Raw genomic sequence first — 12,105 nt, 5'->3', positions numbered from 1 at the left:
CCGGTACTTACCGGGCCCTAAGATCTGTACCAGTCTGCGATCTGACGAGAGCAGGCGCGTTAAGCTTAGGATGGCCGTTGACAGCTTCACACTTTGTATACTGTGGATTTAAGCATCAATAAATAATTTTCGGAATCGGAGAAGAAACAGAGCAAAATGTCGACGCAGCCTGGATTCCCAGCCAGTCTCCCATGCTGGTACTTACCAGGCCCGAAGCTGGGTAGCAGTCTGCGATCTGACGAGAGCAGGCTCGTTCAGCTTAGGATGGCCGTTGACATCTTCACGCCTTGTATATTGTGGATTTAAGCATCAATAAATCCTTTTCCGAATCGGAGCGGAAGGCGGCAACAGAATAAAATGTCAACTGCACCCGGGATTCCCAGCCAGTGTCCCATGCCGGTACTTACCGGGCCCTAAGATCTGTACCAGTCTGCGATCTGACGAGAGCAGGCGCGTTAAGCTTAGGATGGCCGTCGACAGCTTCACACCTTGTATACTGTGGATTTAAGCATCAATAAATTATTTTCGGAATCGGAGCGGAAGGCAGCAATAGAGCAAAATGTCAACGGCAACCGGGATTCCCAGCCAGTCTCCCATGCAAGTACTTACCGGGCCCTAAGCTGGGTAGCAGTCTGCGATCTGACGAGAGCAGGCGCGTTCAGCTTAGGATGGCCATTGACAGCTTCATGATTTTTATACTGTGCATTTAAGCATCAATAAATCCTTTTCGGAATCGGAACGGAAGGCGGCAACAGAGCAAAATGTCAACTGCACCCGGGATTCCCAGCCAGTCTCCCATGCCGGTACTTACTGGGCCCTAAGCTGGGTAGCGGTCTGCGATCTGACGAGAGCAGGCGCGTTCAGCTTAGGATGGCCGTTGACATCTTCACACCTTGTATATTGTGGATTTAAGCATCAATAAATATTTTTATTAATCGGAGAGGAAGGAGGCAACAGAGCAAAATGTCAATGGCACCTTGGATTGCCAGCCAGTTTCCCATGCCGGTAACTGCCGGGCAGCAGTCTGCGATCTGAGGAGAGCAGGCACGTTCAGGCTTAGGATGGCCGTTGACAGCTTCACACCCTGTATATTGTGGATTTAAGCATCAATAAATCCTTTTCCGAATCGGAGCGGAAGGCGGCAACAGAATAAAATGTCAACTGCACCCGGGATTCCCAGCCAGTGTCCCATGCCGGTACTTACCGGGCCCTAAGATCTGTACCAGTCTGCGATCTGACGAGAGCAGGCGCGTTAAGCTTAGGATGGCCGTCGACAGCTTCACACCTTGTATACTGTGGATTTAAGCATCAATAAATTATTTTCGGAATCGGAGCGGAAGGCAGCAATAGAGCAAAATGTCAACGGCAACCGGGATTCCCAGCCAGTCTCCCATGCAAGTACTTACCGGGCCCTAAGCTGGGTAGCAGTCTGCGATCTGACGAGAGCAGGCGCGTTCAGCTTAGGATGGCCATTGACAGCTTCATGATTTTTATACTGTGCATTTAAGCATCAATAAATCCTTTTCGGAATCGGAACGGAAGGCGGCAACAGAGCAAAATGTCAACTGCACCCGGGATTCCCAGCCAGTCTCCATGCCGGTACTTACTGGGCCCTAAGCTGGGTAGCGGTCTGCGATCTGACGAGAGCAGGCGCGTTCAGCTTAGGATGGCCGTTGACATCTTCACACCTTGTATATTGTGGATTTAAGCATCAATAAATATTTTTATTAATCGGAGAGGAAGGCGGCAACAGAGCAAAATGTCAATGGCACCTTGTATTGCCAGCCAGTCTCCCATGCCGGTAACTGCCAGGCAGCAGTCTGTGATCTGAGGAGAGCAGACACGTTCAGGCTTAGGATGGCCGTTGACAGCTTCACACCCTGTACATTGTGGATTTAAGCATCAATAAATCCTTTTCCGAATCGGAGCGGAATGCGGCAACAGATTAAAATGTCAACTGCACCCGGGATTCCCAGCCAGTCTCCCATGCAGGTACTTACCAGGCCCTAAGCTGGGTAGCAGTCTGCGATCTGACGAGAGCAGGCGCGTTCAGCTTAGGATGGCCGTTGACAGCTTCACACCTTGTATACTGTGAATTTAAGCATCAATAAATTATTTTCGGAATCGGAGCGGAAGGCAGCAATAGAGCAAAATGTCAACGGCACCCGGGATTCCCAGCCAGTCTCCCATGCCAGTACTTACCGGGCCCTAAGCTGGGTAGCAGTCTGCGATTTGACGAGAGCAGGCGCGTTCAGCTTAGGATGGCCATTGACAGCTTCATGCTTTTTATACTGTGCATTTAAGCATCAATAAATCCTTTTCGGAATCGGAGAGGAAGGCGGCAACAGAGCAAAATGTCAATAGCACCTTGGATTGCCAGCCAGTCTCCCATGCTCGTACTTGCCGGGCAGCAGTCTGCGATCTGACAAGAACAGGCACATTCAGCTTAGGATAGCCGTAGACGGCTTCACACCCTGTATACTGTGGATTTAAGCATCAATAAATCCTTTTCGGAATCGGAGCGGAAGGCGGCTACAGAGCAAAATGTCAACAACACCTGGGATTCCCAGCCAGTCTCCCATGCTGGTACTTACCGGGCCCTAAGCTGGGTAGCAGTCTGCGATCTGACGAGAGCAGGCGCGTTCAGCTTAGGATGGCCGTTGACAGCTTCATGCCCTTTATACTGTGCATTTAAGCATCAATAAATCCTTTTCAGAATCGGAGCGGAAGGCGGCAACAGAGCAAAATGTCAACGGCAGCCGGGATTCCCAGCCAGTGTCCCATGTCGGTACTTACCGGGCCCTAAGATCTGTACCAGTCTGCGATCTGACGAGAGCAGGCGCGTTAAGCTTAGGATGGCCGTCGACAGCTTCACACCTTGTATACTGTGGATTTAAGCATCAATAAATTATTTTCGGAATCGGAGCGGAAGGCAGCAATAAAGCAAAATGTCAACGACAACCGTGATTCCCAGCCAGTCTCCCATGCCAGTACTTACCGGGCCCTAAGCTGGGTAACAGTCTGCGATCTGACGAGAGCAGGCGCGTTCAGCTTAGAATGGCCATTGACAGCTTCATGATTTTTATACTGTGCATTTAAGCATCAATAAATCCTTTTCGGAATCGGAACGGAAGGCGACAACAGAGCAAAATGTCAACTACACCTGGGATTCCCAGCCAGTCTCCCATGCCGGTACTTACCGGGCCCTAAGCTGGGTAGCAGTCTGCGATCTGACGAGAGCAGGCGCATTCATGTTAGGATGGCCGTTGACATCTTCACGCGTTGTATATTGTGGATTTAAGCATCAATAAATATTTTTATTAATCGGAGAGGAAGGCGGCAACAGAGCAAAATGTCAATGGCACCTTGGATTGCCAGCCAGTCTCCCACGCCGGTATCTGCCGGGCAGCAGTCTGCGATCTGAGGAGAGCAGACACGTTCAGCTTAGGATGGCCGTTGACAGCTTCACACCCTGTATATTGTGGATTTAAGCATCAATAAATCCTTTTCCGAATCGGAGCGGAAGGCAGCAACAGATTAAAATGTCAACTGCACCCGGGATTCCCAGCCAGTCTCCCATGCTGGTACTTACCAGGCCCTAAGCTGTATGGCAGTCTGCGATCTGACGAGAGCAGGCGCGTTCAGCTTAGGATGGCCGTTGACAGCTTCACACTTTGTATACTGTGGATTTAAGCATCAATAAATAATTTTCGGAATCGGAGCAGAAACAGAGCAAAATTTCAACTGCACCCGGGATTCCCAGCCAGTCTCCCATGCTGGTACTTACCAGGCCCGAAGCTGGGTAGCAATCTGCGATCTGACGAGAACAGACACATTCAGCTTAGGATGGCCGTAGACATCTTCACACCCTGTATACTGTGGATTTAAGCATCAATAAAACCTTTACGGAATTGGAGCGGAAGGCGGCAACAGAGCAAAATGTCAACGACACCTGCGATTCCCAGTCACTCTCCCATGCTGGTACTTACCGGGCCCTACGCTGGGTAGCAGTCTGCGATCTGATGAGAGCAGGCGCGTTCAGCTTAGGTTGGCCGTTGACATCTTCTCGTCCTTTATACTGTGCATTTAAGCATCAATAAATCCTTTTCGGAATCTGAACGGAAGGCGGCAACAGAGCAAAATGTCAACGGCAGCCGGGATTCCCAGCCAGTGTCCCATGCCGGTACTTACCGGGCCCTAAGATCTGTACCAGTCTGCGATCTAACGAGAGCAGGCGCGTTAAGCTTAGGATGTCCGTCGACAGCTTCACACCTTGTATACTGTGGATTTAAGCATCAATAAATTATTTTCGGAATCGGAGCGGAAGGCAGCAATAGAGCAAAATGTCAACGGCACCCGGGATTCCCAGCCAGTCTCCCATGCCAGTACTTACCGGGCCCTAAGCTGGGTAGCAGTCTGCGATCTGACGAGAGCAGGCGCGTTCAGCTTAGGATGGCGGTTGACATCTTCACGCCTTGTATACTGTAGATTTAAGCATCAATAAAAAAAAATTTTAATCGGAGAGGAAGGCGGCAACAGATCAAAATGTCAATAGCACCTTGGATTGCCAGCCAGTCTCCCATGCCCGTACTTGCCGGGCAGCAGTCTGCGATCTGGCAAGAACAGGCGCATTCAGCTTAGGATAGCCGTAGACGGCTTCACACCCTGTATATTGTGGATTTAAGCATCAATAAATCCTTTTCCGAATCGGAGCAAAATGTCTACAGAGCTACAGAGCAAAATGTCAACAACACCTGAGATTCACAGCCAGTCTCCCATGCTGGTACTTACCAAGCCCTAAGCTGGGTAGCAGTCTGCGATCTGACGAGAGCTGGCGCGTTCAGCTTAGGATGGCCGTTGACAGCTTCACACCTTGTATACTGTGGATTTAAGCATCAATAAATCCTTTTCGGAATCGGAACGGAAGGCGGCAACAGAGCAAAATGTCAACGGCAGCCGGGATTCCCAGCCAGTGTCCCATGCCGGTACTTACCGGGCCCTAAGATCTGTACCAGTCTGCGATCTGACGAGAGCAGGCGCGTTAAGCTTAGGATGGCCGTCGACAGCTTCACACCTTGTATACTGTGGATTTAAGCATCAATAAATTCTTTTCGGAATCGGAGCGGAAGGCAGCAATAGAGCAAAATGTCAACGGCACCTGGGATTCCCAGCCAGTCTCCCATGCAAGTACTTACCGGGTCCTAAGCTGGGTAGCAGTTTGCAATCTGACGAGAGCAGGCGCGTTCAGCTTAGGTTGGCCATTGACAGCTTCATGCTTTTTATACTGCGCATTTAAGCATCAATAAATCCTTTTCGGAATCGGAACGGAAGGCGGCAACAGAGCAAAATGTCAACGGCAGCCGGGATTCCCAGCCAGTGTCCCATGCCGGTACTTACCGGGCCCTAAGATCTGTATCAGTCTGCGATCTGACGAGAGCAGGCGCGTTAAGCTTAGGATGGCCGTCGACAGCTTCACACCTTGTATACTGTGGATTTAAGCATCAATAAATTCTTTTCGGAATCGGAGCGGAAGGCAGCAATAGAGCAAAATGTCAACGGCACCTGGGATTCCCAGCCAGTCTCCCATGCAAGTACTTACCGGGTCCTAAGCTGGGTAGCAGTTTGCGATCTGACGAGAGCAGGCGCGTTCAGCTTAGGTTGGCCATTGACAGCTTCATGCTTTTTATACTGCGCATTTAAGCATCAATAAATCCTTTTCGGAATCGGAACGGAAGGCTTCAACAGAGCAAAATGTCAACTGCACCCGGGATTCCCAGCCAGTCTCCCATGCCGGTACTTACTGGGCCCTAAGCTGGGTAGCAGTCTGCGATCTGACGAGAGCAGGCACGTTCAGCTTAGGATGGCTGTTGACATCTACACGCCTTGTATATTGTGGATTTAAGCATCAATAAATATTTTTTTTAATCGGAGAGGAAGGCGGCAACAGAGCAAAATGTCAATGGCACCTTGGATTGCCAGCCAGTCTCTCATGCCGGTATCTGCCGGGCAGCAGTCTGCGATCTGAGGAGAGCAGGCACGTTCAGGCTTAGGATGGCCGTTGACAGCTTCACACCCTGTATATTGTGGATTTAAGCATCAATAAATCCTTTTCCGAATCGGAGCGGAAGGCGGCAACAGAATAAAATGTCAACTGCACCCGGGATTCCCAGCCAGTCTACCATGCTGGTACTTACCAGGCCCTAAGCTGGGTAGCAGTCTGCAATCTGACGAGAGCAAGCGCGTTCAGCTTAGGATGGCCGTTGACAGCTTCACACTTTGTAAACTGTGGATTTAAGCATCAATAAATAATTTTCGGAATCGGAGCAAAATGTCAACTGCACTCGGGATTCCCAGCCAGTCTCCCATGCTGGTACTTACCAGGCCCGAAGCTGGGTAGCAGTCTGCGATCTGACGAGAACAGGCGCATTCAGCTTAGGATGGCCGTAGACATCTTCACACCCTGTATACTGTGGATTTAAGCATCAATAAATCCTTTTCGGAATCGGAGCGTAAGGCGGCAACAGAGCAAAATGTCAACGACACCTGGGATTCCCAGCCAGTCTCCCATGCTGGTACTTACCGGGCCCTAAGCTGGGTAGCAGTCTGCGATCTGACGAGAGCAGGCGCGTTCAGCTTAGGATGGCCATCGACAGCTTCACACCTTGTATACTGTGGATTTAAGCATCAATAAATTATTTTTGGAATCGGAGCAGAAGGCAGCAATAGAGCAAAATGTCAACGGCACCTGGAATTCCCAGCCAGTCTCCAATGCCAGTACTTACCGGGCCCTAAGCTGGGGAGCAGTCTGCGATCTGACGAGAGCAGGCGCGTTCAGCTTAGGATGGCCGTTGACATCTTCACGCCTTGTATACTGTGGATTTAAGCATCAATAAATTTTTTTTTTAATCGGAGAGGAAGGCGGCAACAGATCAAAATGTCAATAGCACCTTGGATTGCCAGCCAGTCTCCCATGCCCGTACTTGCCGGGCAGCAGTCTGCGATCTGACAAGAACAGGCGCATTCAGCTTAGGATAGCCGTAGACGGCTTCACACCCTGTATATTGTGGATTTAAGCATCAATAAATCCTTTTCGGAATCGGAACGGAAGGCGGCAACAGAGCAAAATGTCAACGGCAGCCGGGATTCCCAGCCAGTGTCCCATGCCGGTACTTACCGGGCCCTAAGATCTGTACCAGTCTGCGATCTGACGAGAGCAGGCGCGTTAAGCTTAGGATGGCCGTCGACAGCTTCACACCTTGTATACTGTGGATTTAAGCATCAATAAATTATTTTCGGAATCGGAGCGGAAGGCAGCAATAGAGCAAAATGTCAACGGCACCCGGGATTCCCAGCCAGTCTCCCATGCCAGTACTTACCGGGCCCTAAGCTGGGTAGCAGTCTGCAATCTGACGAGAGCAGGCGCGTTCAGCTTAGGATGGCCGTTGACATCCTCACGCCTTGTATACTGTGGATTTAAGCATCAATAAAAAAAAATTTTAATCGGAGAGGAAGGCGGCAACAGATCAAAATGTCAATAGCACCTTGGATTGCCAGCCAGTCTCCCATGCCCGTACTTGACGGGCAGCAGTCTGCCATCTGACAAGAACAGGCGCATTCAGCTTAGGATGGCCATTGACAGCTTCGTTATTATTATACTGTGCATTCAAGCATCAATAAATCCTTTTCCGAATCAAGCCGGAAGGCGGCAACAGATTAAAATGTCAACTGCACCCGGGATTCCCAGCCAGTCTCCCATGCTGGTACTTACCAGGCCCTAAGCTGGGTAGCAGTCTGCGATCTGACGAGAGCAGGCGCGTTCAGCTTAGGATGGCCATTGACAGCTTTATGCTTTTTATACTGTGCATTTGAGCATCAATAAATCCTTTTCGGAATCGGAAGGCGGCAACAGAGCAAAATGTCAACTGCACCCGGGATTCCCAGCCAGTCTCCCATGCCGGTACTTACTGGGCCCTAAGCTGGGTAGCAGTCTGCGATCTGACGAGAGCAGGCACGTTCAGCTTAGGATGGCCGTTGACATCTTCATGCCTTGTATATTGTGGATTTAAGCATCAAGAAATATTTTTATTAATCGGAGAGGAAGGCGGCAAGAGAGCAAAAAGGCAATGGCACCTTGGATTGCCAGCCAGTCTCCCATGCCGGTATCTGCCGGGCAGCAGTCTGCGATCTGAGGAGAGCAGGCACGTTCAGGCTTAGGATGGCCGTTGACAGCTTCACACCATGTACATTGTGGATTTAAGCATCAATAAATCCTTTTCCGAATCGGAGCGGAAGGCGGCAACAGATTAAAATGTCAACTGCACCCGGGATTCCCAGCCAGTCTCCCATGCTGATACTTACCAGGCCCTAAGCTGGGTAGCAGTCTGCGATCTGTCGAGGGCAGGCGCGTTCAGCTTAGGATGGCTGTTGACAGCTTCACACTTTGTATACTGTGCATTTAAGCATCAATAAATCCTTTTCGGAATCGGAACAGAAGGCGGAACAGATTAAAATGTCAACTGCACCCGGGATTCCCAGCCAGTCTCCCATGCCAGTAATTACCGGGCCCTAAGCTGGGTAGCAGTCTGCTATCTGACGAGAGCAGGCGCGTTCAGCTTAGGATGGCCGTTGACATCTTCACGCCTTGTATATTGTGGATTTAAGCATCAATAAATATTTTTATTAATCGGAGAGGAAGGCGGCAACAGAGCAAAATGTCAATGGCACCTTGGATTGCCAGCCAGTCTCCCATGGCGGTATCTGCCGGGCAGCAGTCTGCGATCTGAGGAGAGCAGGCACGTTCAGGCTTAGGATGGCCGTTGACAGCTTCACACCCTGTATATTGTGGATTTAAGCATCAATAAATCCTTTCCGAATCGGAGCGGAAGGCGGCAACAGATTAAAATGTCAACTGCACCCGGGATTCCCAGCCAGTCTCCCATGCTGGTACTTACCAGGCCCTAAGCTGGGTAGCAGTCTGCGATCTGACGAGAGCAGGCGCGTTCAGCTTAGGATGGCCGTTGACAGCTTCACACCCTGTATACTGTGGATTTAAGCATCAATAAATCCTTTTCGGAATCGGAGCGTAAGGCGGCAACAGATTAAAATGTCAACTGCACTCGGGATTCCCAGCCAGTCTCCCATGCTGGTACTTACCGGGCCCTAAGCTGGGTAGCAGTCTGCGATCTGACGAGAGCAGGCGCGTTCAGCTTAGGTTGGCCGTTGACATCTTCTCGTCCTTTATACTGTGCATTTAAGCATCAATAAATCCTTTTCGGAATGGGAACGGAAGGCGGCAACAGAGCAAAATGTCAACGGCAGCCGTTATTCCCAGCCAGTGTCCCATGCCGGTACTTACCGGGCCCTAAGATCTGTACCAGTCTGCGATCTAACGAGAGCAGGCGCGTTAAGCTTAGGATGTCCGTCGACAGCTTCACACCTTGTATACTGTGGATTTAAGCATCAATAAATTATTTTCGGAATCGGAGCGGAAGGCAGCAATAGAGCAAAATGTCAACGGCACCCGGGATTCCCAGCCAGTCTCCCATGCCAGTACTTACCGGGCCCTAAGCTGGGTAGCAGTCTGCGATCTGACGAGAGCAGGGGCGTTCAGCTTAGGATGGCGGTTGACATCTTCATGCCTTGTATACTGTAGATTTAAGCATCAATAAAAAAAAATTTTAATCGGAGAGGAAGGCGGCAACAGATCAAAATGTCAATAGCACCTTGGATTGCCAGCCAGTCTCCCATGCCCGTACTTGCCGGGCAGCAGTCTGCGATCTGACAAGAACAGGCACATTCAGCTTAGGATAGCCGTAGACGGCTTCACACCCTGTATATTGTGGATTTAAGCATCAATAAATCCTTTTCCGAATCGGAGCAAAATGTCTACAGAGCTACAGAGCAAAATGTCAACAACACCTGAGATTCCCAGCCAGTCTCCCATGCTGGTACTTACCAGGCCCTAAGCTGGGTAGCAGTCTGCGATCTGACGAGAGCAGGCGCGTTCAGCTTAGGATGGCCGTTGACAGCTTCACACCTTGTATACTGTGGATTTAAGCATCAATAAATTCTTTTCGGAATCGGAGCGGAAGGCAGCAATAGAGCAAAATAACAACGGCACCTGGGATTCCCAGCCAGTCTCCCATGCCAGTAATTACCGGGCCCTAAGCTGGGTAGCAGTCTGCTATCTGACAAGAGCAGGCGCGTTCAGCTTAGGATGGCCATTGACAGCTTTATGCTTTTTATACTGTTCATTTAAGCATCAATAAATCCTTTTCGGAATCGGAACAGAAGGCGGCAACAGAGCAAAATGTCAACTGCACCCGGGATTCCCAGCCAGTCTCCCATGCCGGTACTTACTGGGCCCTAAGCTGGGTAGCAGTCTGCGATCTGACGAGAGCAGGCGCGTTCAGCTTAGGATGGCCGTTGACATCTTCACGCCTTGTATATTGTGGATTTAAGCATCAATAAATATTTTTATTAATCGGAGAGGAAGGCGGCAACAGAGCAAAATGTCAATGGCACCTTGGATTGCCAGCCAGTCTCCCATGGCGGTATCTGCCGGGCAGCAGTCTGCGATCTGAGGAGAGCAGGCACGTTCAGGCTTAGGATGGCCGTTGACAGCTTCACACCCTGTATATTGTGGATTTAAGCATCAATAAATCCTTTTCCGAATCGGAGCGGAAGGCGGCAACAGATTAAAATGTCAACTGCACCCGGGATTCCCAGCCAGTCTCCCATGCTGGTACTTACCAGGCCCTAAGCTGGGTAGCAGTCTGCGATCTGACGAGAGCAGGCGCGTTCAGCTTAGGATGGCCGTTGACAGCTTCACACTTTGTAAACTGTGGATTTAAGCATCAATAAATAATTTTCGGAATCGGAGCAAAATGTCAACTGCACTCGGGATTCCCAGCCAGTCTCCCATGCTGGTACTTACCAGGCCCGAAGCTGGGTAGCAGTCTGCAATCTGACGAGAACAGGCGCATTCAGCTTAGGATGGCCGTAGACATCTTCACACCCTGTATACTGTGGATTTAAGCATCAATAAATCCTTTTCGGAATCGTAGCGTAAGGCGGCAACAGAGCAAAATGTCAACGACACCTGGGATTCCCAGCCAGTCTCCCATGCTGGTACTTACCAGGCCCTAAGCTGGGTAGCAGTCTGCGATCTGACGAGAGCAGGCGCGTTAAGCTTAGGATGGCCGTCGACAGCTTCACACCTTGTATACTGTGGATTTAAGCATCAATAAATTATTTTCGGAATCGGAGCGGAAGGCAGCAATAGAGCAAAATGTCAACGGCACCCGGGATTCCCAGCCAGTCTCCCATGCCAGTACTTACCGGGCCCTAAGCTGGGTAGCAGTCTGCAATCTGACGAGAGCAGGCGCGTTCAGCTTAGGATGGCCGTTGACATCCTCACGCCTTGTATACTGTGGATTTAAGCATCAATAAAAAAAAATTTTAATCGGAGAGGAAGGCGGCAACAGATCAAAATGTCAATAGCACCTTGGATTGCCAGCCAGTCTCCCATGCCCGTACTTGACGGGCAGCAGTCTGCCATCTGACAAGAACAGGCGCATTCAGCTTAGGATGGCCATTGACAGCTTCGTTATTATTATACTGTGCATTCAAGCATCAATAAATCCTTTTCCGAATCAAGCCGGAAGGCGGCAACAGATTAAAATGTCAACTGCACCCGGGATTCCCAGCCAGTCTCCCATGCTGGTACTTACCAGGCCCTAAGCTGGGTAGCAGTCTGCGATCTGACGAGAGCAGGCGCGTTCAGCTTAGGATGGCCGTTGACAGCTTCACACTTTGTAAACTGTGGATTTAAGCATCAATAAATAATTTTCGGAATCGGAGCAAAATGTCAACTGCACTCGGGATTCCCAGCCAGTCTCCCATGCTGGTACTTACCAGGCCCTAAGCTGGGTAGCAGTCTGCGATCTGACGAGAGCAGGCGCGTTAAGCTTAGGATGGCCGTCGACAGCTTCACACCTTGTATACTGTGGATTTAAGCATCAATAAATTATTTTCGGAATCGGAGCGGAAGGCAGCAATAGAGCAAAATGTCAACGGCAACCGGGATTCCCAGCCAGTCTCCCA

The 12,105-nt window shown here is 50.2% G+C and overlaps 14 pseudogenes; all 14 read right to left on the bottom strand.

The window, feature by feature from the left end:
• Nucleotides 1–560: 560 nt before the first annotated feature.
• Nucleotides 561–680, bottom strand: LOC130327350 (5S ribosomal RNA; annotated as a pseudogene).
• A 677-nt stretch (nt 681–1,357) lies between these two features.
• LOC130327339 (5S ribosomal RNA) lies at nt 1,358–1,477 on the bottom strand (annotated as a pseudogene).
• Nucleotides 1,478–1,951: 474 nt separating this feature from the next.
• LOC130352555 (5S ribosomal RNA) lies at nt 1,952–2,071 on the bottom strand (annotated as a pseudogene).
• A 474-nt stretch (nt 2,072–2,545) lies between these two features.
• Nucleotides 2,546–2,665, bottom strand: LOC130320427 (5S ribosomal RNA; annotated as a pseudogene).
• Nucleotides 2,666–3,543: 878 nt separating this feature from the next.
• Nucleotides 3,544–3,663, bottom strand: LOC130352535 (5S ribosomal RNA; annotated as a pseudogene).
• A 681-nt stretch (nt 3,664–4,344) lies between these two features.
• Nucleotides 4,345–4,464, bottom strand: LOC130352417 (5S ribosomal RNA; annotated as a pseudogene).
• Nucleotides 4,465–6,531: 2,067 nt separating this feature from the next.
• Nucleotides 6,532–6,651, bottom strand: LOC130347632 (5S ribosomal RNA; annotated as a pseudogene).
• A 676-nt stretch (nt 6,652–7,327) lies between these two features.
• On the bottom strand, nt 7,328–7,447 carry LOC130329925 (5S ribosomal RNA; annotated as a pseudogene).
• A 1,455-nt stretch (nt 7,448–8,902) lies between these two features.
• LOC130351336 (5S ribosomal RNA) lies at nt 8,903–9,022 on the bottom strand (annotated as a pseudogene).
• Nucleotides 9,023–9,906: 884 nt separating this feature from the next.
• On the bottom strand, nt 9,907–10,026 carry LOC130327068 (5S ribosomal RNA; annotated as a pseudogene).
• Nucleotides 10,027–10,703: 677 nt separating this feature from the next.
• On the bottom strand, nt 10,704–10,823 carry LOC130351325 (5S ribosomal RNA; annotated as a pseudogene).
• Nucleotides 10,824–11,089: 266 nt separating this feature from the next.
• On the bottom strand, nt 11,090–11,209 carry LOC130346560 (5S ribosomal RNA; annotated as a pseudogene).
• An 82-nt stretch (nt 11,210–11,291) lies between these two features.
• On the bottom strand, nt 11,292–11,411 carry LOC130329916 (5S ribosomal RNA; annotated as a pseudogene).
• A 272-nt stretch (nt 11,412–11,683) lies between these two features.
• On the bottom strand, nt 11,684–11,803 carry LOC130351314 (5S ribosomal RNA; annotated as a pseudogene).
• Nucleotides 11,804–12,105: the final 302 nt, after the last annotated feature.

This window comes from Hyla sarda, chromosome 1, assembly GCF_029499605.1.
Source record: "Hyla sarda isolate aHylSar1 chromosome 1, aHylSar1.hap1, whole genome shotgun sequence".
NCBI lineage: Eukaryota > Metazoa > Chordata > Amphibia > Anura > Hylidae > Hyla > Hyla sarda.
Note: the sequence above shows the minus strand (reverse complement) of the source record. Positions and strands in the feature narration are given on the sequence as shown.